This window comes from Thunnus thynnus, chromosome 13 (genome assembly GCF_963924715.1).
Source record: "Thunnus thynnus chromosome 13, fThuThy2.1, whole genome shotgun sequence".
NCBI lineage: Eukaryota > Metazoa > Chordata > Actinopteri > Scombriformes > Scombridae > Thunnus > Thunnus thynnus.
Genome location: NC_089529.1, coordinates 23,622,795 through 23,649,762, shown reverse-complemented (window position 1 = coordinate 23,649,762; position 26,968 = coordinate 23,622,795). Strand labels below are relative to the sequence as shown.

At 38.7% G+C, this 26,968-nt stretch overlaps 1 protein-coding gene across 2 annotated transcripts in view; it reads left to right on the top strand.

The window, feature by feature from the left end:
* zbtb16a (zinc finger and BTB domain containing 16a) overlaps positions 1-26,968 on the top strand; it is a 158,508-nt gene that overhangs the window by 105,812 nt on the left and 25,728 nt on the right. The gene's annotated exons all lie outside the window — the stretch shown is intronic.

Below are 26,968 nucleotides of genomic sequence, written 5' to 3'. Positions count from 1 at the left end.
TTGAATATCCTGCTCTTAATACATGTTAGCTACAATAAGTCCAGCTTTAATTTACCAGATTTATGGTAAACTCAGAAACTCAACCCTGAAAGGTCAGATGTTTCCCATGTTTTTGCTCATTTACCCTTTTTTTAGGGTTTCCAGTACCTACCTCCCAGTCAGCCATTGATTCTCATTAACTTTAGTATAGTGTGAAAATCATCCTGAGGGTTCCTATTAAACTCAGAAACTCAACCTTGAAAGATCCACTGTTTTTGCATGTTTTAGCACATTAACTGCAAATATCATCTACTTAACATTAACTGCTACTTCTTTTTAAATGTTTTAAATAGGTTTTTTTACCATTTACAGCCATTGGTTCCCATTAATTTCTGTGCAAAATGAAAATCATCTTGCAAGTAGTTACTTAAGTTTGGTAATTCATGTGGTATGCATGTCGTCTCTTTTCCGATCACAGTCAGAACTGTATATTACCTGAGGAATTTGGGGAGATGTGAATGAACGTGTGAATGTGTGTGTGTGTGTGTCCTCAACTGATCCTGGCTGAATTTGGCTCTTGAAGACCATTTGGTGGCGTGAAGCAGCTGCTGTACTTTAAGACAGGGAGGAGTGAGGCAGTCATTGGGTTGGGTTTGTCTTGGAGGTGGCCTGCTAGGACAATACTACGAAAAGGAACTCAAGTGGGACCCATTACACCCCACCGAGGGCAGACTCTTATCAGTTAATAGCAGGTTTCCCTCTGTGAGTAGATTGTTTTGATAGATGGCACCTGGTCAGACCTTTTGCAACCAGCCACAAAAAAAATCCAATAGTGTATGCCAGATAAGCTTTGTGAGGAAAAAGAATAGAAATAGAGTATCCTGTGAGTGTTAATTTGTACATGGAAGCAGAGAAAAAGTACACACTCTGGTGTTTGAGACACAACACTTTCTCGTTTCACTTCCTCTTATTTGCTCATAGAAACAATGAGTCCTGTGCACGTTTGCTCAGGTGTGGTGTTAGGAATGAGTCAGCAATTCACCTGATTAGACAGCATTCCTGCTACAAATTATACATTTTATGTGCTCTATTTGGAGAAACTGCTCTGACCTGGAATGCTTTGATCTTTGGTTGCTGTTGACTTCAGCATCCTCTGTTGTACATTAGTTTAGCTTTATATCACCATTCACATATTGAGTAACAGGCAGGTCTATGCTGCTATTTACAACTATGAGTGGAAGATGTTTTAATGTGAATCAGTGTCAGATTAACTGAAAGCTGCTGCTATGAAACAAAGCTTTTCTAGTAACAAGAGAAAATATTAGTTCAGCTGTTCAGCTACACACATTATCATTTCCAAGTAATCTGGAGTACAAGATGTAGTACAACACGCATACTGTAGCTGCTAAACATCTTTTGGCAAGTATAACGCCCATGACTTAGACACAGGAATAGTGTATTTGTAAGTAAAGCTTACATATTTACATATTTTGTATCTTGAATACAAAATACGTTTTGTAATTATCAACCAACTTTGTTATTTTATATGAGATAAATGGTCAATCCCATCTCTCACAGGTCATTAATACTTAGTGTCTATTTGGTCTGTCCTAAACTGGTTCAACAAGATCCATGACTCAACTGAAAAGCCTTTGTTTACAGTCTGTGTTGCCGTTAAAGATCGCTGAAGAACCAGAGAGTCTGAATCCCTTTTAATCCCTGAGTGTACAGTCAGTTATGCTATCATTATTTCTAAACAGCAGTATGAGAATCTTGGCTAAAACAGACGAGACTAGAATGGTAAAAAGCTGCGTATCAGTCGTGCATATTAAACGGTAGACGGAAAAGCAAAGTCCAGGTTTATTTAAGAGCATTAAAAACACAACTGGTCTTGGGTATAAGAATATATTACCAGTAAATCAGTGATCACTGTGCACCTCTCCTTGTTGTCTTTAGTGCCCTTCATTCATGCTCTCTTGGCTCTAATATGTAAATGTTCTCTTGAAAATTAATTTAGCATTTAATTATGTATTTATTCACAAGCAAATATGCCAAAAGTCTATGTGGTGTCAGCAACACGCTCGCAAGTCAGCGGCCAGCTGTTCAATTTCACGCTGACCTTGACTAACTTTAACAGCTCTGGAGCAACGGCGTTATTTCATAGGAAAGTCAGAAGTCTTCCTCTGGTGCTCAGTGGTGTAATTCAGTTGGGTGATGGTCAAGCACCGGCAGAGAAGAAGAATCAAATGAAGAGAGGAGGTTTGCCACACATAAAAAAAAAAAAAGTCAACTCTGGACAAATGTTCTTGATATTTATTTAAATATTTTCTGCAAGTGGACAAGTGAGCAACGCTTTTCACGTACGCACAAACTTCACATGCATTATTTTAGACATATTGCATATACATATACAACTGCATCCCAAGAATAAACAAAAAAATATATAATAAAAATACATAAAATAATTTAAAAAAATCCAAAATTCCAAAAATAAGAGACAGACCTCAAAGTGATTTAAACTTGGTAAGAAGGCTACTTTACTATTTGATACTTTAGGTCCCACATTATGAAGATTCTTCTTTTTTTTAATACTGATAAATGATCAAACATGTTTTTTAGTTTTACGGTATTCAAACATTAGACTTGTTAGAGTTAAATCGCCTCTTCATTGTCATTATAAGAAACAATAAGCAGTAATGGAGAAAGTGCAACAAGTATACACTGTACAGTCAGTTAAAAACCAAGAATTGATCAGTATTGTTTAAATAATGAAATAAGTGGAATTCAGTCTAAAAAAAACAATAATCCAAAAAAAAATATGTAAAAAAACTAAATGATGAGCTTTGACTATGGGTCAACATGGTGGTGGTGGTGGTGGGGGGGGTTAAGCATTGTTGGCATGTCCATCTCTCTGTGAATGGAGCGTTTGTTTGCAGTGGACAATTTTAGATTAGTGGAGATTTCCCATCACCAGATTCCACAGGATGGAGTTAAGGAGTTTGAGGAGATTTTAAAAAGTATATTTTGACATGACCCACTAAGCTTTCATGTCTGAAATCCCACCTTTAGCCCAAAAAAAAAAAAAAAAAAAAAAACCCATGGAATGTTTGGGGGTGGGTCCGCTGGTCCGACTGAGGTGTCTCCTTACAGTCCGGCTGACCAGCAGGCTCTGGGAGGTGATTGATTGGGTGGTGCTGGGGCCACCAAGGACCCTTTCTGCAGCTTTAGAGGTGAAGGGTCAGCTCTTCTGCAAATCTGCTTCCTTTTGTACAGTCGCAACACCAGGAGACCAGTGTCACATCACCCCCTGCTCTCTTCTGTCACCCCCCCCCACTCCCCCATCCCTCCTCCCTCTCGTCTTCACCCTGGGAAAATGGGGGAGGCGTCAATTAAACCTTTTCTCTCTTTCGCTTCAGTTCTCTCTATCTTCTGAAGTTGCTCTTTAAAAAAAAAAAAGCAAATTCTTTAGGTTTAGATGCAAAGAAGAGCTCAGGGCCAAGTCGCAGTGCTTTTAAAAAGGGTTTGTTAAGGTTTCTTAGAATAAAACTAATGATAATAGAGCATGCAAGCTGTTGTAGAGACATTCCTTAATGAATTACTTAAGCAAGCAATTAGTAGTACACAAGCAGCCAGATATCAGCATCTGAATGGTTTAAAATATGTGTCACTTGTCATGATGCAATGTGGTAATTACTCTTGCCAATAGATTGATGTGAAACTGGTTAGACTGAGGCATCAAAAAATTACATAAAATAAGCTTCTTCTGTTCTCTCTGGTGTTGTTGTTAAGTTCTCCAACTTGATTCCCGGAAGGTTTAAGTTGTATTGTGCAATCGTGTTATAAAATATAAAACCATAACTGATTAATTTAGAGTTCTTGATGGGGAGGGGGTCAGTTTAGGCTTTGTGGCCTTCCTAAAACACCAGAACAGAGAGAAGAGCCCTGAAATGTAATCCTTTGATATGTAGTCAGTCCAAGGGGTTTGCTGAGGGATAACATTGCAATTCAGAAAATGTGGCTGGTCCTTGGCCCTCAGGGGCCAAAGTCTTTGTGGTCACAGGACCAGGATTACACTTTAACCCCCACCACTGCAAGCAACCAGCTCCCCCAACCCCCCTGGCTAAGGCCTGGGGTCAGGTGAAAGGCCAGGAATCTTAAACAGGGTAGAAAAGGAGGGAAAGGGAAAAAAAGAGAAAGTCCGTCTTTTAAACATCCCAAAATGCAGGACTATGACTCAGTCCTGGATTTCATTTAGATTCCACCACTGAGGACCAGAGTTAGTGTTCTGTTCCTCACCAGTACATGCAGAGGTTTTTTTGTTGTTTTTTTACATATTTACATCTCTATTGAAGTAAATGTAAGGAAATAGATTTTGTTTGAACATCAGGGACTTGCTTTGAAGGGATAAGACATAAATGAACATGAAATGCAAACTTTGTCAAAACTGCATCTGAGACATAATGTAATCATAAAGCAAAGCCAGTAAAGAGAGCCAATCACAGAATCTGCTCAGATTAAGTCTCAACTTTACTTGTAAAACATTTTAAACACTGTACGTGCATCTGAAGCTTAAGTTAACGGGGAGGACAACTAATCCTAATGTCTGTCCATACTGACACCCATCGTCAGCCAGAGGTTTTTGTCTTTTGTCCAGCAATCATTGACGACATGTCTGCCTCATGTCTCTGAGATCTCTGTTATCATCCATTAAAATCAAGGGTGCATCTGGAGTTTATCTTGAGGACAAATGTTAACATTTTAGATGAAGTTTTGCTAGAACTGTCCAGACACTTGAACAAAGATTTGAGTATCTTAACAACATATTCTTGGCTTCCATATAACATTCGTCTTTCCTTAACTTCTGCTATTGTTCTAAACTAACTCTGTTCTCATATTAAACTACAGATTATATGCTCCTTCCTGGAAAAGCCAGAAACATACATTTTCACATTTCACCAAAATATGATTATGTGAAGGAAGAATTCATTAAAACGCTTTGACCTGTTCTACTTCAGATTGTTAATTGTTATAAGTGTTTGATGTTATATTTATCTGGGCCAAGTGGGTGAAAATGATTCGTCCCCAGCTGGTGGTCATATTATTCAGTTAGTAATGGAAGAAACAATTTCTGTCCACAACACTTGATTATGAGCGTTTTCAGAGTGCGTGCTCATTTAATGAAATTTGATGAGGGTGTGTTGTCTCCACAGGCAGAATCTTTCTTACAAATCGGTCCATTGTGGCTGCACGGCTCAGTCACATGTATAAAGTCAGAAATGCTAGTTCTTGTTTCTATCTGCTGTGTGTGTGCTCTCTTCTGCCCACCCAAGTGTGTGAGCAAAGCCTGTGTTTGTGTCTGGTGTGTGTTGCTGTCAAGTATGTCAGTCAGCTTGTTCGCAGGCCAGGTGTACTAAGGAAGCGTTGGGGTCGAGGTTGGAGAATCTCCCCCCCTCCACCCCCTAAAAAAGTGTGGATTTACAGCGTCAAGTCTGGGTCAGAGAGCTAGTGGTCTCTCCCTCCCACACCACACTATAATTTCCAAGACTCTGTCCACGGAGAAATATGGCCTGGAGACAGAGAGGTAGAGGAAGAAAGGAAGAGCTAAAGATAGAGATGATGGAGGAGATGCAAAGTGGCAACACAAGGGGATGAGGAAGACACAGTGGGAAGATGTCATCTAGTTGCACATTGTTTTCCAATTCCCTACCTTTCTTTTTTACATAAAGCACAAATCTCACAATGTCTTTCATTAAGATCCTTAATGATTCTTAATGATATTCGATGAACAGATAAAAGGCTCATCAAACAATCTTTCTGCTCCGAGAGGTGAAAAGATAAGGCTCACAATATTGTCTATCTTACTGTCAAATCCTATGAAAAGACCAAAACTGACAACGAAACGATCCTACTAACAAGTATTGTCTGTGCGTCTGAGCTACTGTTGTCCAAAAACTATTAAAAACATAATATGTCACTCTGTTACACGTTCCCTCATTACTATGAACAGGGTTAGGAGTTAGGGTTAGGTCAATCACACATGCATTTTCCTGCTGCTGTAAATACGAGGGTTAAAGGTAAAGTTATTCATGTTTATCCAGGTGGACAAACCTCATTTTACCCCCATACCTAACCCTAACCCTAAATATTAGAGCACCAGAATACATATCAATCTTCAACTGAAAATAGTCCCCAACAAGTACACTTTTTACTCCTGTTTGGGTAGAATTTTCTTAAATCTACAGTTTTACAAAATTACTTTAGCCTTTATTTTAAATGAAACTATATATTTTCAACATGTTCTTACAAGTCTACATCTTCAATCCTGCATTCAGTGTATCAGGAGTTCCTAAATGAACTGAAAAATGAATGAATTTTGTTTGATTAGCGGTAAAATGCATTTAAATTTGCCTCCTCTTATGATGGAAACAATATGTCAAACAAAAACTAAATGAAGAGCAAAATAATCTTTAAAAGTACAGTCTGGCCTAACAACCATTTCTACAATATTAATTGATATATTATTATTTTATTAATCTGCAGTTCATTGTAAAGTGGTGGAGTGTGTGTGTGTGAGTGATTACAGTGATTAGCTAAGATGGTCATAGAGAAAGTGCTCCGCTTTGTCGCACATTTTCATTCATTCTTCTCCGAGTATGTTTCTATTACCTCGATTTTGTCTTATTCTTCTTTCGATGCATCCCATTAATATTTGCTGATGCTATGGCCCAGTTTCATTTAGTGTTTTATGACAGTGTGCTCAAAGGATGCACAAAAAGCAAAGATCTCAAATGCAGAAAATCTCAATCTTCACCAGCGATTCAGTGCTATTATTAACTCCATAAATTCTATTCTAACAGAACAAAAAAAACTGCAAATAGAATGAGTTTTAACTGTTTCTAATTTAATTATGACTTTTAAAAGGCATGTCTGTTGTCTTAGTCATGTGAAATGTCTCTCCTGTTTCAAGAAGTCTTCTTAAAAGAAGACAAATGTACTGTGAGCAAATGGAATTATATCACTCTCAGCAGAATAAGAGTCGGTTTTTTGTAATGCATCTGTAGAGTATACCTGAATTTAACGAGAATTTTCCTTCTCAGGTATGTGAGTGAAACCGCATTTATCCTCAGTGACCCCAGTGCTCTGTAACAAACACCTGACTCTCTAAACTCCTTTCTAATCTCCATTCTCAGCCATTAACTGTCTCAGCGGTCGACACTGAGGCCGTTAAGTCTTACCATATACCATATAAGAGGCTTTTTTTTTTTTTTTCTGGAAGCAAACTCCTGTGAACTGGAAGGTCATATGAGGACTTCTCCCCTTTCCCTGTTGCTCTAGCTCTTCCAGTGTTGAACCAGTGTGTGTGTTGTGGAGACAGAGGAGCGCCCACTGCTGGCGAGAGGCTGCACTGTGAAGCCCTTTTGCACACAGCTGTCTCACACATGCTACCCAGTGTGAGCACTTTACTGCTTTATTCCCACTCATCTGTATCGCCTGTTCTTTATTCAGAGGTGACTTTATGGGGCCGTTTTTGTTGCAATCGGTGCTATCATCACCATTATATGATTATCTTTCACTAATCTCTCCAATGTAATAGTCCTGCAGGACCAATTTCTGGAGCAGGATCGTTTCTTATCTGCATTTTTAGGCAATCTGGGGCAGCAGGCATCTCACTTCTCTCCAGAGATAGAGGCTTAAGATGATGGTCTTTTAGTAATGATTTCATCTCTGCCTTCAGTGAATCCCCCAATTTGATCATCGTGAATGAGAATATTCAACTGAATTTGGGCAGATTTTTTTTGGATTTGCATGCAGTCGTACTATACGCTCATGGTGAAGACACGTGTGAATCTATAGGAGATAAATCTCTATCATTTCACATTTGAGTGAATATTTTCCAAAGTCTTCATTTTTCAAAGATAATTTTAGGATTAGTTCTAATTCCTCCTGGGTACTGGCTCTTTGTGTGAGCTATTTTAGAAACCACAGGTGGGCACATACAGGTGGTTGTTAACAGTCCTGGCACTAAATACACTCATTTTCACTCCTCTCTCTTTTTCTGTCTGAGAAGCTTTTGAGCCTCGCTGAGTTTCTCGTCTGCTTTGATTTTCCCGTACGAATGTGGAAAACATGAACCTCCTCTGCTCTCATCTGCCTCAGCATGCGAGAAGCAAAAATGACTAACTCTACAAGCCGCCCAGTGATATTGTGATAAGTGGAGTTCCCTGGTGAAATAGATGAAGATAGGAATTAAATCAAAGTCACAATCTAGATGTGTGGTAGGAGTGAGTCCTCTCTCTCTCTCTCTCTCTCTCTCTCTCAATCTTTGTTATATAAAAATGAAATATTAGCAATGTGTGAGGAGTAGATGAGCATCTCCTCTCATTGGAATAGAGTTCAAACTGAATTAATTGTACAATAACTAAGCAATATAACTTATTTTTGGAAGCATATTTTAATTGTAGCCTACAGTATATATAAACAGCCTGACTGTTTTTTTTTTATTATTATTCTGGTTTAGTTCTCTTTTGTCATGTAATTCACTTTAATATTAATAAAATATAGATGATGATACAGTATTCTCCTACACCATTAAAAGGGAATTAATCAAAATCAGAATGGAGAAACTGGGTCACTGCAGCAGCAAAGTACAGAAGTAGAAACAAAAGAGAAACATAAAAAAGGCAGGTTAAAAATATTATAGACTCACATTTTTTAATCAGTTCTGTCGTTTAATTTGAATAAAATGTATATTATGATAGAATATTCTCCTTCATCCTTAAAAGGATGGAAAAGGAAGGAAAGAAAAAGACAGAGAAGGAAGTTGTATTGTAGCAATAAGAAAATGATGTACATCAGGAAAAATTAATTAAAAAAAGCATAGTTTTTTTTATAAACAACATACACTATTTTGGAAATATCCAAATTTTTAAATCAGGTTCTGTGTTATTAAATCCAACTGGAGCTTCAAGTGACGATGTTGTTAATCAATAAAAACAGTAAGGTTAACATTAAGCTTATAAGGAACAAATGTTGGGAAATAACTAGCAATAAGATTCTTCTGTTGTTTGTTAAAAAAAATGTTAAAAGAGAGACTGATATGTTACCAACCTTTCAGGACTTCGCAGTAGGAGAGGAAGTGTTCGTCTGCTGCACAGAATTATTCCATCCATCTGCTATAGTTCTCATGCATGTTGCAGTGTTAATATTAGCAGTTGCATGTATTTATGCTGCATAACCCCAGTCTGCTGCAATCTTTATTTATATTCTGATTTAAAATTTATGTTCCTTTTTTTGTTTTCCGCTGCTACTTGTTGCTACAATGAGCCCCTTCCCCCCTACAGGGATCATTAAAGTTTCATCCTTTTTATTCTTTTTACTGTATATCATAGCACAACAGCACACACACCACTGTACAAAGTTCCACCAAAGGACACGAATGAATGAAACGAGGCCAAGATTGTAATGGAAAGAGAGAGAGAACAACCCTGTGCACTCCCCCACACCCCCCCCACACCCCCCCAACCTCCAAATCAATTTCCTTTAAATGGAATTAAGTGAGATTGAGGCACACCACTGTATTAGTTCTTCAAAAAGCAACCCTCCCAGCAACTCTTACACACACACACACACACACTTTCCCTCCTCCTCCTCCTCCTCCTCCTCCTCCTCCTCTTCGACGGCTGCCGTTTTCCCCTCGATGGAGTTTGATCGACACACAGCTGATCTATAAATAAAGGCTTTTCTTCTTACCCACAAAGTCATGTCGTCCACTCGCAGTTTGGCTCCAAGGTCACAGCTGCCTGAACTCGCCTTCGTCGCGGTCGTTCACCACTTGTTTGAGAAATGGCTTTAAATGCACTTTAAGCTAATGTAAATCTGTTGTTCTGCAGAAATGGACATAAAATAAACAAATTAATGCATTTTTTTTTTTAAAAGCATAGATTTTAAAGCTGGTCTTAAACCCACCTGAATACCTTTTTAATACCTATAATGACACATTTAACTTCATGTACATGCATCACAGTAAATGAATGTTATCAGCCAGATGTTGCACACAAATTGGGCCTTTAAAATGATATGAATCATTAGATTATTTCTTTTGTTTTAGACTGCTGACTGCACAGTGATGTAGTGTAGAATTAACTTAACCTGTATATTAAATGTGATTTTTTTTTTTCACATAAAAAATTTTCCACTATACCAAAATGGCTTTCTTGAAATAAACCAGATTATGAATCGCTGCAACCATCTCAAAATTTTTACAGTAAAAAATTGCCTCAGCAGTAATGTTTAGTATTTGATGCAATTTTTTTTTTTTTACACCCTACAAGCAGGTTGGCAGATAATGTATAGAAGTATAATATGAGTTCATTTATCTTTATTAGTCGGCGTCAGTACAAAGAAAATATTTGACTCCTGAAATTAAATTAAGTAATAAGAAGAAATTAGAAAAAATAAGGAATACGTAAATCTCACAATCCTTAATATATCTTTAATTCTTGCTGTTTTATTATTTCTTTTCTGTACAACTTTAACTAATCTTACCCACACTTTTAGTTAAATCTAATTACTGTTACATCTTAGTGGTTTTTACTTAAATTATAATACAGGCAGAAAATCCTACATTACTGTAGTTCTTTTATAAGAAAATCTGAACTTGCAGCCCTGATACCGCTTACTGATGCTTATATATCTATTGTATTTGCAGTCTCCTGCTCTTCACCATCTCAGTTATTATACAGGTTCAATCTCAGGGTTTACATTACTCATCTCGAGTGCAATCTGTTATTCCACTTGTACCACTGCATTCAGGCTGTGAATGCCAGCCTATAATGCATTGTTGTGGTATTTACAGCTCCTTTTCTTGTGTACTGCTAATTGTTTGCTTCACAAAAGAAAATGTTCAAGGAGTATTTTCTCTGATTCCATACAAACGCTGCTGTCAGCTCTTCACGAGGTGTCTTGATTTAATCGAGATGAACTTAGATTTCAAATTGTTATTTTTCTTTTTGTGTACTGAGATGGCTGAGAATGAAGTGTGCAACTCTGCGATGTCACGGCCTCGCCGCTACTTTGTGGCATATTTTGCAGTGGATTGTTCTGCAGTATAAGAAGGGCGCACGCAGCCTTCACCTGCTCTCCACTGTAAAAAAAAAAAAAAAACACTCCTGTATTTGTGTTGAATACAAACCTCCCTAACAATGGAGACTTGTAGTGCTCTGTGACTTTGTTCTTAGACCTCCAACCCTGTACTCATCTTCTGCTACTCACAACAAAAGGCCCACGTTAACTACATAAAGCCTGCCGAGAAGCATGCCATCCCCATTGTACCTAATACCTTTATCATTCAGTCGTGATTCAGCTATGCTTCTCCGTGAGCATTCACGTATGAATTGTTCTACTTTTTTTAAAGTTACACACAACAGATAGCCTTCAACTCCCATCCCCGACGCCCTTCATCACAGGTTCTTTTTGTGCCAGCCCACCCTTCCCTTCTTTCCAAGCCGTCTGAGAAAACAAAACAAACACCCCATCCTGTCCAGCATGTCTGTGTCAGAAGGGATGGAGGGTGCTCTGTGTGTGTGTGTGTGTGTTGTGGTTAGGACAGTAGAGTGAGGTGCTAAAAGCCTTTTGTCCAGCAGGAAAGACGATGTCAGCAGCCACAGTGAGGGGAAAAAAGTAAAGGGGGTGGGGGGGGGCAAGGGTCATTTGGCTTCGGCCTTTTTTGTGTGTGTGTGTGTGTATATGTGTGCTTGGGTCGGAGGACTTAAGAGCCTGTGACTAATGTGGGTTTGCAACTCCGTCCCCCCCTTACCCCCTTTTTCCTTTTACGTTCTCTGCCCCCACTGTCCAGATGGCCAGTGGGAAGAATAAATCCTGGGAAGGCGAGGAGAGATTTGGGATTCCATTGCAGGACAGGGGGTAAAGGTGGGAGGGGGGGGGGGGGTGACGGGAGGTTGACAGGGTTTGAGTTGAACTGGTCACTCCCAGTCTGTCTGGCTCACAAACCTTTTTTATTTTAAGGGAGCAGAGAATGGTCAACTTTCTGAATTTAAATGAAGTGTATAGTACATGGAAATTTATTGATGAACGGGATAAAAAAACACAATCAGCCAGTCGAACACAGGTAGACAACAACAGCACATGTTAGTACAGGTGAAGGAATGACACTGAAAAAAAAATCTTAAAGACTGGATTAAGAGGGTATGAAACATAGCAGCCGTGGAAACGTGCTGACACAAGTCTTTATTGGGACTATAGCAGAAGTTTGTGGCCCCTCATAACCCCACCACACTATATACTGCACAGTAACAGCAGACTTAAAAACACAAATCACTTAAATGAATATAACAAACGAGTAACTGCAGCAGTGGAAGTGAACAGAATCTTAAAAATTGTGGGAACATCTGTTAATAAAAATAAGATAATGATCAGTAAACTGTACATAAAGTATCTATTGAAGCCTTAGAAACTGAAAAAGTAGGAAAAAAATTTAAAAATGAAGGAGTTATTTTAAAAAATGTGATTTTTGTAAGACATATGGAAGAGGACAATATGTAGTTTTAATTATTTTATTAAGTAAATTTTGATAAAAGTGGAAAGAAAGCGTTTTACCAACTCATTTAAGGTTAAAGGAAAAGTATAAAACATTTTTTTTTACACTCCAATTTAATTATTTACTATAACTATTATTTATTAATGTATTCAGCAATATTCTTAACTTGTCTGATCACATTTTGTCTGTTTCACCACATTAAATGTATGAATTTAAAGCTGCTGCCATTTGAATAGTTTTTTTTTTTTTTTAACGCCAAACATAAAAAAAACACAACATATTTTTGCATTTAATAAAAAAAAAATGTCAGTAATTATGTTTTGTTGATGTTTAGTAATTAATTAAATGTGTGAAATCAAATCAGTATGACAAGAGAATGATACATGAAGACCATCTGTAGTAAACCTCACACTTTTACACCGAGGTGTAAAAACATTAAAGATTTAGAAGTTTAGACGCTTTGGAACAATTTAAAACAGTAAATACTGTTCACAGTTGTGATATGAACAGCAGGAGACACATCACAAATGTAAATAGCAAATATTATAAAACATGACTCTGTAGTGTTATTAAATCCCACTAAACTCCTTTTAATGAATTAAAAAGCCCTTTTCTAATTACACGTATATATTCTTATCCATATCTTATTTGCAAATGTGGCTTGATATCATCTTTAATTTCATGTTTGGGTAACTGGTACATCAACCCTTCCTTCATACTTTTAAATAATACATATAAATGGATTCACTCCTTTGCTATAAACCAACAAGTCCGACTGTTTCTTTTTTTCACGTTGCGCGACGATACAGACGGGTTCATTTTCAAGGTGTTTAAGGAAACAGAATAACGGACAAGATGACAATGATCAGAGAGGAAGGAAGTGATGCAAATGTTCAAAAGGTGACAGGTCCACAATCAGACATTAGACTTCCAGTAATTAACCTGTACAGACACGACACACACACACACACACACACACACACACACACACACGGCCAACGTGAGGTGACATTTTCGGCACTTTTTGAATTGGTCTGAGACTTCCTGCTTTGTCTCCCTTTTCATCTTTTGTTGTTTATGTCTTCAACTCTCACAGTAAAGAGGATACATATTAGTTTTTAAACCTTTTTAAATAAAGTCTATTTGAGTCATTTTCCCCTCTTAGTTTTAGCTATTAAAGCTGAAATCCTGATGTTAATGTATACAGTTTACATTAGTATGTAGCTGCTTGCAGGTCTTGTAAAACCTTTTCTGAATCAGTGTCAGAGAGGGGTTTTTTTTTTTTTTTTTTTACATGCTCAAGTTCATTAATCTTGGTGACAGGGATATACAGCAGCTGGCAGATTTTCTGATATATTTAGAGTGAAAACGTCTCATTTCCTGTTAAAGAGAAAAATAGGATAGCACTCAGATGTGGTGCTTCATCTGTAAACACACAATTGAGCATTTTATGTGGAGAAAACTGAGTATACAAATGGCCGAGCTGCGCAAATTTCTCCGTGGGATACTCGAACCCCCCACCGAATGCTGTCATTTATTTTCATTGGTTTCCTGCAGTAATGGACTTCGCTTGAGCAACATCTTTGTATTTAACCTTGAGAATGAAGCATTTGAGTGCATATGTGCGTTTATGGAGTCACAAACACACATTCAGGCACACACTTTACTATCATGATGAGCATCTTATTTACTATTTTTTTCTTTTCTAATAGCACATTTTGCTTTTTTTGCAATTTCAGAAAGCTTGTTGGGATAAAAAGCCGACATTTTAATTCAAGACTGAATGAGTGCAGCTCTATTGCTTTAAATTATTAAATGTGCAGGTATTTGTCTTGGTGATAGTACACACTGTGTTGCTGAATTGAGAATATATATATATATATATATATATATATATATATATATATACATATATATATATATACTGTATCATCCTGTATGACATTAAAAAAACAAGTCATACATAGAAGTTACATGTCAATATACAAATTTCATGTCATGACACAATGTGGGTAACACACAAGAGATAGAAAACAAACAAAAAATGTTGTCACAGAGGTAATAAGATCATTCTGACTCCAAAAACACCTGGATCCTACAGTTCCCATAATGCAAATAGCATATTTTTTTATTAAATCTCTGCTGCTTTGTAAGCCTCCACATCTGTAACTCCAGTTTGTAAATCAGTGTATTTGTAGTATCAAGCCGTGATGACCCTGAAGACATCACTGTGACATCATCAAGGGTTATTTTCTCAGACATGACAAACTGTTTGTACGATCTATCAGATATTTTGTACTAACATTTCAACACAATATTCAAAGTCTAGAGTCTTATATTGATAAAAGCCTCCAAATGCCACCACTGATGAGGCTGTAGATCCTGGATTACAAAATTCAACAACTAAATTGAGTTTTGCTATGAACATACGTCCTAAATGTGAAGTCAGAGCCTACTCAGTGGCCTCTACTGGCCCTTTACCAGTTGTACATCCTGGACCGGGCCCCTCCTGCTTAAAAAAAAAAAAACGAGGCCCCTCCCTGACTGGCAGAGGAAGAGCGAGCCAGTTGTCATGGCCAGCCTGGCTGAGAGTTAGGGGAGGCCAGCTGTAGCACAGGAGCTGTTCCCTCTCATTTCCACTTCATTTATCTGCCCTCCCTCCTTCCTTCCACTCTCCCTCCCTCCCTCCCTTCATCCCTTCTTCCTTTCTCTTCCTTCCTCTGCCAGTGGACCAGCACTCTCTCCATGCTGAGCTCCACTGTGCCCATTCAACTGTGGTAGAGCAAATGGCATCTCTTTGTTTCTTCTCTCTCTCCTCCTCAGATTCAGAGTTAAAGTACAGTCACATGTTTGTTTTCATCCAGTTTATATATATATATGTATATATGTATATATATATATAATCGTTACAAGTGAAAGGTGAAAGCCCTCAGATGTTAATGACGCTCAAGGCCAAACCATTTATGTTTTCTTCTTTCACTTTAGTTCTTATATATGCTTCTAATTTTTTCAAGAAGCACATAAATCAGTTTATTAATTCAGTTACAAGAGATGTATGAGAGACAGTTGGGCTGCGTGGAAATAACGATAATAGTAGTCATGCGGGAAATAAACAAAAGTAAAGAAAATCCAATCACTTCCAGTCTTGACCCACTGTAGAGCAGATCAGGTCCAGGCAGAGAACTCTCTGTTTCCTTTTCCCTCCCTCCCTCCTCTCCTTGGTATGAATCTGCCGTATCTCATTCCCCAGCGCTAATTCCAATTTAATTGCCAGTAGCCCGAAGCCTTCTCAATAGGAGTAACAAATGGTTTGATTCTGTAGACTTCATCAGACTGCATTTTAAATGCGACACAGTAACCCGGTGCGAATGCCAATGAAGCCTGGCGAGTAGCTCCTCTGTTTACTAATTATCCTTTTTCTTACTCCGAGCCACACTGCACAAGTTGTCTGATTAAATCGGATTTGTGGGGATTGGAGGGTGGGGTAGGTGGGTGCTCCGGTGGTGGTGGTGGTGGTGGTGGTGGTGGGTGAGGAGGGGATGTCGGGGGGGGGGGGCCGTGGTGGGGTGGATTGGATGGTAAGCGTGGTCCGTCTTTTGTAAATGTTCAGCAAGTCAACAAAGAGAAAGGAGGCCGAGCACCGCAACTGTAAATCATGTTAAAGGGCTTTGCCACTGTTTTTCACATTGACATTCATTCCCCAGCTTGCATCGTTTATGATCTTTACAGTCAGCATGGTGGTGAGAGGGGAAAAAAAAAAAAACAAACACATGCTGGTAAATAAATTCTACTGACATGTTGGAATTTATATCCACTGCAGTCATGCAGGGGAAGGGTTTGAAATTCCCTTTAAGGTTCTTGAAGGTGGGTGTGATGTGTATTTAAGATCTGAAAACCTTCAAAGGAGGCCATGTTATAGGAATACAGATTATCCTCTCTCTACACATCTCGTATGGTTAACAGTCACTGAAAGAAATTCTTGCATTCTAGTTGGTTTATTCCTACAGGAAGTTTCCAATTAATTTCTCAGTAATTTCCTAAAACTGTTGGACACTGTGGTTTTTGGCAAACATTATTCAAACTGGAGTAAATCGTGTATTTGTTGGGAACTATTTACATCCGTAGATTAATACAAATTTGGTGGGTTTTCGAGTATGACATCAGGACGGCGGATGGTAATGGAGGAGCATGTCCCACAGTTTAGACAACAATAGAGATCTTGGTCCTTTCATGGGATTTGTTGACAATGTCAGAAATATAGAATATCACCTTGTCCTTGATTAAAATGTCATTTTTGCTTAAACCTAATAAGTACATTTAAAAATCATTACGAATACTGAAAAACACATGACCACTAAGGCTTCCTAATACTGTATTATTGTCTATATAAAATCCTACAGATGCAGAGTTAACAATACCATCATTTCAGTGATAATGTGCAAATAGTAGTGAAGCGCTCCAGTTGCTACAGTAGAGAGAGAGAATATGGCGAAAGGCTGTGATGCTGTGCAGATGAGGAAATTTGCACTGCTATAAAGACCTCTCCCTGTCAACTAAATGGCCAGTTGAGCTGCCATATGGTTGTGCTGACATTATCTCTGGGTAATTAATATGGCATCTCGCCTGGCATCTGGTGGCATTAATCTAGCTGGGAGCAGTTCATCTTACAATGTCAGCGCTGCTGCGGGCCCGATGTGAATTATCACTGCCCGATGGAAGTGGGAGGCAGAGACGAAACAAAACAAAATACAGCAGGACCGACTCCGTTGACTGTGTGCTGTTGCATTTTTTTGTTTTTTTTTATAATAGACATTTTCTTTCCTTTGATTTCTGGTAGTTCTTTTCAGCTGATCCTCATTCAGTAAAGCTTAAAGTCACCAGTGGATATAAAACATTCAGTGACTCATTTTATTGTGTTTAATTGCACTTGTATTTTAAGTACCATGGCGTCTCTCCAAAGCCAAGGTCATTAAAAAGTCAAAATTACATTCATATACATTTAAAAATGTATTCAAAGAATTAAAATATAAAGGTAAATGTAAAGGCTTGGTCTTGTACCACATTATTTATGAGTACTAAAAGATTTACTCACACGTTGAGTGTATAATCATTAGTATTTACAGTTAGTATACAAGAAATGAGTGTACTGTAACATTTTAATACTAACAGGAAATGATAATGATAACGTAAGGCTCCCAACCCCTTAAAGCAAAGCGGCCCACATACATACTAGTGACGAATTCGACCCATAAGTGTTTTTCCCTCTCACATTGCTTTATCTGAATTATTTTTAAAGGTTTGACTCTCTAGGATGTTAAAAATAAGGTACATTTACAAGAAAAAAATATGCTTTTATCACTTTCCTGCCCAATTTATCAGCTTTCAATCCTTCAAATTTATCTAACGAGTCCTTGAGGGCTCCAGAACCCCAAAAAAATGATTTCTGTATCCATTGTGTATTTTAAGTTTCTCTCCTTACATTTGTTTCCTGTAAATTGTGGTAAATGACATTCTCATGCAGAAGCAGAAAGTCTTAAATGTGACATAAACATATTGACAACCTTGAACTTGAATAACAGCGAACCTATGCAAGACTAGATGTAAAGATTTTAATCAAATGTTGCTTTTATCAAGTAGTTTTCCACTGCACACAGATCTCTCTCTCTCTTTAACAAGGAGTCCCTCTTCCAGTTAGATCAATAAATACTTTTGTGAAGGTGTTTTAAATGAATTAGCGGTAGCGCAAAACAACCCATTTCATTTTCTTTCTTTCTCATACTGTATACAGAGTGCGCTGTGTTAGAGGCCAGGCGAGTGTGCTCGAGTGTCTGGTGTTATGTGTGTCTGTGTGTTTTGAAGCACATAAGAGGAACCAGGCTGGAAATGTGAGCTGAGGAAAGAGGATGTTAGTGAAGGCTGTACACAGTTGGATAACAGGATACTCGGAGTGAAAGGCAATTCTCTGTGAACAGGTGATACTGTAGCAACGATTCTGAAAAACTCTGGATATATATAAGCTCCACAAGTGAGGGCATGATAGTGTCCCAAACCTGAAAGATTAGGTAAAGGAGATGTGACTAGCAACAGGTTAAAGACTGAAATACTTAAGTGCAGGAAAGCGAGGGCGGATAGTTGCATATACAGTATATTTGCACGCTTTTTCATCTGTATGTCAACAGTTTCTGATGTAACTCCGTCCCAAACCGCACTGTCTGAGTTTCCTCACCATTCGACTGAGAAACTCTTGATTAAATGGGTTCATGATATATATTATTATTATGTGAGCTTTCTCAGTGTAGTCTTAAATTTAGAAATATGTCACATGACAAGTTAACGGCTCTGTGACTTTTTGGGGTCATGGACGTTCCAGCACTTAAAACCAGGCTCCAGGATCCTGATCATGAAAGTAATATCGAACTTACCTAAATTTAACCATTAGCAACAGTTTGCGTGTGACAAACAGGAGATGATTTGCCCATGCTGTTTGGAGTGATGTAATTTGGAGGCAATGCGTGTTGCGTAAAGTGCTTTAACAGAATGCTCATTTCCTAATTTCTCCATATATGTGTTGGCAGTCCTCGTGCCTCTGTTAGCACCATGTGGCAGCTTTACTGCAGTCACTCCAAATGTACAGGATCTGTTCAGAGTTTGATGGAAGCTCTGAGAAATTGTTTGCATGTTGGTTAGCAAAAAGCTGGCCATCTTTCTTCCCCCAGTTAAGAACAAATCGGTTCTCTGGATAATCTGCTGAAGAGACCATAATCAGACTGAGGAGCATATGTCTAACAATATGTCTCAATGGCTAAGTGATAGAGAGAAGCAAAGAGTTGGAATTCTTTGATTTCTGCATAGTCTGCTTTGACATTGTCAGTGTTTGACACTGTTGGATAAACTATACGGTGACTGTTAGTTTCCCCCGTGGTGCCACAGACAACAACAGTTTCCCACGGGGGGGGGTCCTGCTAGCCAGCGATATGCCAGAAATGATGACTACAGTTTAAAGTTGTGAGCGTGGGGGGGCATAGCCAAACATTTCAAGTGAGACCTTTTCAAATCCATAAGAGAGAGCAACAGTAGACACTTATTTGTTTGTTCATGACAAGATGCATTTAACAGGTGACACCCCATGGAGGTGGAGGTAAAAAAAAAAGGTGCTTGGCGACCTTTTCAAAGCAGCTGTGACCTGATGTGTGATGAAGCTTGATTGCAGATGAGAGCAACAACAAAAACATGTCTTGTCTAGACGAGGCTAAAGAGCAGCAGGAACGACACCTCTGCTTTTGTTTCTCACACCTCGCTCCGCCAACACAGGCAGGACTGTTGTGACTGGTGTTTGTAGTGACTGGCAGTTAGATGGTGGCAGCTAGCAGAGCTAAGAATACAACAAAGCGCCTGGAAGGAGGGATGTTATTGTGACTGAATGTTAAAGGCTGCGTTTGCTGGTGTAAAGCAAAGACAGTCTGAGGCAAGAAGGGAACAAATGGGTCTGACTGTTTTTGACATTTAATGACCGAAACCTTTACAGATCAGCTGTGGTAACCATTCTTCATTGCACCTTTTTAATAGGTTAAACAACGATTGGGGGATTTTGGAAAGAAAATCTTTACATACTGTGGATGATGTCAATTTTTTCCAGCAGTTTTGCTTTTGATATTTTCCCTGAAACTTCCTCTGATATGTGAAAAACCTGCAGCTGAAACAGAAATACAGCTGAGAATAGTTGGGATTCCCTTTAAGCTATGAGGTTTCTATATTCACTCTGCGCTTCCTGTGATGCGCCTCTCAAATGCTCCATATGTGATGCATATTTTCCTACGTTTTGCATCACAAAGCACAGTTTCTATAATATAATGAAAACTCTCAAGGTGGAAGAAGAAATAAGAATCCTCTGTTATCTCCTCTGGGACCATTTTTATATTTTATATAACTCAAGGTCCACATAATAGATTTCTCCAAGGCTTTCAACCTCTTGTTAAAAGTTAGTAAGTGGACCCTGAGTATTGCTTTTTTTTTTTTTTTTGTTGTCTAACTGCTGTTTCCAGGAATGAACATTCATGCTCGAGGTAAATCATGTTTATGACAGAAGCTCAGAAGTTTCAGAAGTTAAAAGTCTACAAAGCCGGACTTGAAGGCAGCAACTCACAAAACCATCATAAATTACACATCCTGGTGACTTTGGGATCATGTTTCTGTTATTAGGCCTCAATCCGAGCTCAAACTGAGACACCTGAGATTAATGTAGGTGTTTTAGGATACAGACGCCCACATTTGGTCACTATTTTGCACTCCCTATAGATAAACTATAGCTTTCGATAGATTGCTATTGACAAGAGCAAGCAGTAACGGAGGTTGAGGGCTGTGGTAATGGCCTGTGATTGAACACCTTGTGCTGAGGTCCCGCTGCTCTCTGCCTCATTAACTCTGGCAGGTCCTCTGTTCAGCACGCTGCATTGCAGGCCAGAGTCGGGACACATTTAACTGTCTTGACTACAGTCCAAGACACACAAGTGTTCAGGATGGATTTAAAGCAGGTACAGCTTGTTTTCTGCACACATTAACACTCACCTTGAAACACGTTGAGTCGTTACAGCTTCTAAGTCTCTAAGATGGTGCTGCGTGCGTAAAACAGTTAGTAAATCCTGCGTTTTTCCAAACTAGTTTAGAGTGAGAAATATTGGTTTTCACCCATGACGGGAAGCTTTTCAGAGGTTCAGCTAAGGTTTTCTGAAAGTAATGAACATAAACTGTAGAAAACCAGGTACCATGTAGACCTTCTACTGTAAGTTTGAGAGGATTCATTCAGTTTTAATACAGAAGAAGAGTAATGAAGACAGTTAACCACAACTACGTAATATGTACATGCGTCATTTGCTGTGAATAAACTGTAAAAAGTAAGTGATTACAGGCATTTTTCATGTCAATAAAAGTAATGACTGTTGTGACTTATTGTGACACTTAAATAGAACAGAGACATTGTAATTAGTAACCCCTGTGCTTTATCCTTCTATGACAAGTTGAAATGTCTGCTGTTCGAAAGGCCTCGCTGAAAAAATGCTGTCAAAATGGGGTTTGATATGATGAAATTTTGAGGCCATTCACTGAGAATCTTTTAAGACTTTTTCAGACTTCTCTTTAGGGGCTGGTGGGTGGAGGGGCGTTCGGCTAGCCTGCTGCACATCAGAATCAGAGAAAGTGCCTACCTCAATGGCCAGCCTCTCCCCCTCAGGCCATTTCTCTGCTCTGTGCCCATCCAGCCACTGTCAACTCCCATCGGGGAGTATTCCTCTCCATTACCGGCCTCTGTCCGTCCCCCACTTAAATAACAGCAGCCTTGCCACTCCAGGCCCATTAAGATACTGCCGGCACTGCCGCAGCCGCACACACACAAACAGCCACAAACTGCCCAAGCCTTTATAAATAGATGGCGGGAGAAAGGGAAAGAGGCTGGTTAGAGGAGGTAAATTATTCCAAAACAGCCCAACAGGACTGAGACTAAGAACCCCCCCCCACCACTCCGGCTCCTCCAGCTCTTCCTTTCAGGTGTCACTTTGGGCTGACTCAATTTTACACTGTAATGGACCTCCTGGGTCAACTACTTTTCTCCCACCTTTCCTTCCTTTTTTTTTTATCTCTCCACTGCTCTCTTCATCTATCAGCAGCTAAAAACACCTTTACTCACTTTCCTGTAACACACACACATTATTCCCTGTACTGACTGTATGGTTTGTACCACTTCATTTCATCTAACTCTAATCAGGGTTCACACTACGCTTTACTAAAAACTCTGGTTTGTAGACAAGAAGGGGGAATGATAGCAAGTAGATTTCCCACTTATAAACAGTTGAAAGGCGTAGATCATACATGTAAGATGTCACCTGTAGGATGTATCAAAGCCTGGATTTGCATTTACTCGGCATCATCTTTGGCAGTTGCAGGTGAAAATCCAGAAAATCCAAATATCATGACGCATTCACACATAAAGACACAAAGAGGCCGGCGGTATCTCATCTCTCAAGTGTCTGAAGCTTGCAGGCTGTGTTTTCTTTGAGCATACTCAGCTTTGTTTGTGCAGTTATTTTCTGCGTGCTGCAACTATACTTGTGCACGATGTTGTTCATTTTCACGCCTCTTTTTCACGTTCCGCTAGCTTGTTAAAGTTATATCGACAAACTTTTGCAGCGTCAAGTCAAACTATGTTCATTTGCCTCAAAATCAGCACAATTTGTTGTCTCTTAAGAAGCTGCTTCTGCTCATCAGAAGACATTTACGGGGCATTATGCTGCAATTACATTAGTGGCAATTACATAGTTTCAATAAATGTCAGACTATGTAAGATTTGCTTTAAAAAACAAATCTAAACTTCTCTCTTGAAATACAAAATAAATGATTTTTCATGGCAGACCCAAAACTCAATCATCAGTGACATTACAGATGTTAAGTCCATGTTTTTTCCACAGGCTGTGTACTCAAAAAATCATTCCACAGGTGGCATTGAGAGTAGTCAATACTAGTAAGATTCCTGTACAATGCAATCTGCTGAATGGGGATGCCATGGAGGTCATTCAGCTGTTTCTTGGTGTTAATGAAACGCAGAGTAGAAGAAAATAGCTCAAGGACCTGTCATAGCATATAGCATATAGCATATAGGTATTATAGGCTATGACAGGGTCACAGGATGAATCTGAGGGGTCGTGAGATGATTAATGGGAGAGGAAAGAAGAAAAAACAAAGTTCTGATACATAAATTTGGATTCACTTTTCAGGCTTTTCTCAAACCTTTGTTATTTCATGTAAAATTTAACTAATTATAGTTGTAGTAAAAGATAGCTATTACAGTGGAAACAGTCTGTCTGGGTCAAAGCGTATGACTATTATAACCAAATTTTTTTTCTTTTTCTTTATTTCTCGTGCAGATTACCATCATACATTTCTATATTTAATACATGAATATAAAGTAATGAAATGGACAGCTTCACTATTTACTGAATTTTATATTATTTTTATTGTTTTAAAATACAGTACAGCTGTTTCAAACGCTTGTTGTTTGGCTGCTGCATCTCGTTGGGTAGTTTGGGCAGGTTGTCATGAGCTTCGAGGAGACGACGTGTTTCATTGAGAGAAAATTACTTTCTTTTTCCCGTCATGATTTCAATGTGCACACAGAACCAGCCTCAGGTCACCAGCCGGGAGCAAATGGGTTACCACAAGGCAATAATAGCACCGCAGCCACTAAGTACATATCTTACGTGTATCATGGAAGTAAAGTAAAAACAAAAAGTAGAATTATCATAGTTTTAAAAAACTTTTCCATATGTTGTCATGAATGAAAAGACCCAAAATTAACACTGTAAGCAGACTACTGTATTATTATAAGTGAATTATTTAAACAGTATTTGTATAAGAATGATTCTGTCATGAGCTTTTTGATTCATATAAGCGGTTGATCACTGTAACCATGATCACTATAAGCAGTTTCCACTGTAATTATAGCTGTCAAATAAATGTAGTGGAGTAAAAAGTACAATATTTGCCTCTGAAATGTAGTAGAGCAGAAATATCAAGTAGGATAAAATGAAAATATTCAAGTAAAGTACAAGTACCTCAAAACTGTACTTAAGTACAGTACTTGAGTAAATGTACTTCTACCATCTTTTAGGTCTTCTGTCCTCTTTACATCAAGATGTGCATCTTTTTATTTTGGCATTGAATACAGGGGCTCTTCAAATTGCAACAGTTAGAGGCTGGACCATAGATGTGGTCATTTTTGATTCTTTAGTTTGTTCTTTTTTATCTTGTGGACATGTTTGCTTTTATATTGTCCAGGTTGAGGCCAAGGACAATTTTCCTGACTCAGCTGGACAGTAAAGTTTATTCTATTCTGTGCAGTTGTCTGTTTTTCATAGGTGGTGTAATTTTCCCAAATTTTACTTTCACATCGACTCTGTTGTACTCTCTCTCAGCCGTCTGGTGTTGCTTAACACCTATAAAACACCTATAAAAGCCTTGAATGTCAGACTTCTTTTAAAGTTGATACATACTTGCTGACACATATTGTACGGCATTTAACTTATTATGACTTGCCACTGTAACTGCCCCCACTTCAAAGTAAAAGTCTTTTTCATGTGGTTCTTCCGCTTTTGGCTCACCAGTCCTGTTTTTTCTTTGTGTGTGTGTGTGTGTGTGTGCGTGTGTGTGTGTGTGTGTCAGTATCTGGGTTTCGTATTTCCACCATGTCCACGCCTTAGCCCAGACCTGAGGTCAGAGGTCTGCTAACCTTTTACATTCCAAAACCTTTTCTCCCTCTAATTCTCCATCTTTGACCACTCAATCCCCCCCATCCACTCCTCTCTATCACTGGTTCTGCCTCAAGACCACTAATGCCATTTTCATTTTCTGCCTCTCCAAACAACAACAGTAAGATCTTTAATGTAACCATCAATAATTTGGTCTGAAGAGGCCTGGAGGAAGACGTCCTTTGCTTATGCTCATCCACCGACTGAGCCAGGCCAAAAATAGTCACCGAACTAAGAAAGAGAGAGCAAGTTGGAGAGGAAAGAGAGAATGAGGTACTGGACAACAGTGAATAGGAGGAATGCTTGTCAGTCAAAGCCACTTAAAGATCTGGAGTCCCAGAGGGATTCCAGACGCAATCAACCCCAGTCAATAGCCTCTTCATTGATAAAAAGCGGAGAGCAGAAGAAGAGACAAGCACAAACACAAGAGAAAACTAGCTTAGCACTACTTACATTTATGTTGTAAGTTATTTACACAAACTATAGTACACTTTGACTAACAGTAGGAGATTTTACATTTGCTGTTATAGACACATTGTACCTTCAGGTCTTTCCTGGCAAAAGTCCAGTAATACAGAAGAAGTGATGCAGTTTATGACCCCAGTTTGCTTCAGAAAAAGAAAAGAATTTGTTATTTTGCATGTGCTGAAATGTAAAGAGCACCACCTGTTGAAATTAAAACTTCAAAATCATCAATAGAAAAAAAGATGATCCAGTCGTTATGATTTTTATGCAAAACTGTTGTTGGTTAAGATACATTTATATATTTTAAAAAAGAAAAGGATAAAAACCACTCTGATCAGTTCTTAGCGCCCTAGATGAAGACCAAATACCGAGTCACATCTTGTACCATCTAGCCAATCACTTCCACACAAAGTTAAAATTGCAGAGAAACTTGAAATCCATAGAACTTAGTCTAAAAGCATCTAAAGTCCATAATGTTTGTGCGGCAAATGACAAATTCGGTAGTCTTACAGCCTGAGGGTAGACCTTGAGGAAACGCCGTAGTATTCTTAAAATCAGGTTTATCCTCAAGGTAGCAATTTGCTCAGCAAATTTCATGTCAATTAGGCGATTACTTTATATGCTAATCATATAGCGCATAGTGTTTCTGAAGTTGTTGCTAGACAAAAGCTCATGATGTTTCCAAAATGAAGATGGGAGCTTGTGCTCTGTAATAGTGAAACTAGAGAAAAGACCAATGTCATCAGCACATTGGGAATCATCCGCCAGGGATACTTCACCTGTAGGGCTGACACATTAGTACCACAGGCTTTCGGTCATGATTTTTAAACTAGGACCTAATCAAAATTATACTCTCCTGCAGGCACATCTGCTTTCTTTTCTGTACTCAGAAAATGAAACACGGAGACAGGGATATAGTCAGAAGGGGAAGGTTTGTCAATATTTATTCCTCTTCCCAAGATGCGCCAAAATTAGTTTTTTTTTCCCTCGAATCTCCTATCTTTACCTGGTCTCCAACAGCTCTTCTGTATCCTTCCTCCTATCATCATCCTCCAGCGGTGGTATCATCCCCGTTTTTGAGCGTGTAAAGCAGCCGAGACAGTGATTGATCTGGCGTGGAGGCTGTCTTGGGCCCTCCTCCTCCTCCAGTGGTTATGAACATGAGGCGGGTTGCTCTTCATAGATTTTTAAATTAGTGTCAGCTTTGCCCCAAAGATGTGTTATTGACTGATGAAATAGAAACTGAGCTCCAAACACTCAGTCCTTCCCCAGAGTTTTCCCCAGCCTGGTAATTGAAAAAGTGTGAAGGGAGTGTGTTCAAGTGAGCGTGCAACTCTGTGTGTGTGTGTGTGTGTGTGTGTAAGTATGTGTGTGTGTTAATGGTGTTTGTGAGTTTATGTGTTTGTGTGCTTGCGACTGTGTGCTCTTTATCTCTGCTGGAGAAAAATGCACAGTGCTCACTAGAGTCAAGATTCGATTGAAGTATTGCATAGGAGATCTTTATCTTTCTGCACCCATCCTGAAACATGAGTATTGTGTGTACCTTTAATCCCATAAACATAGTATGCTTAAGCCTATGAGAGCACAGTTAGTGAACTATAATGTGTCCCACACCATTACACCTCAGTTGTTGTATAACCTGTATCTTCATCATCATTTTGTGCATGCACAACCT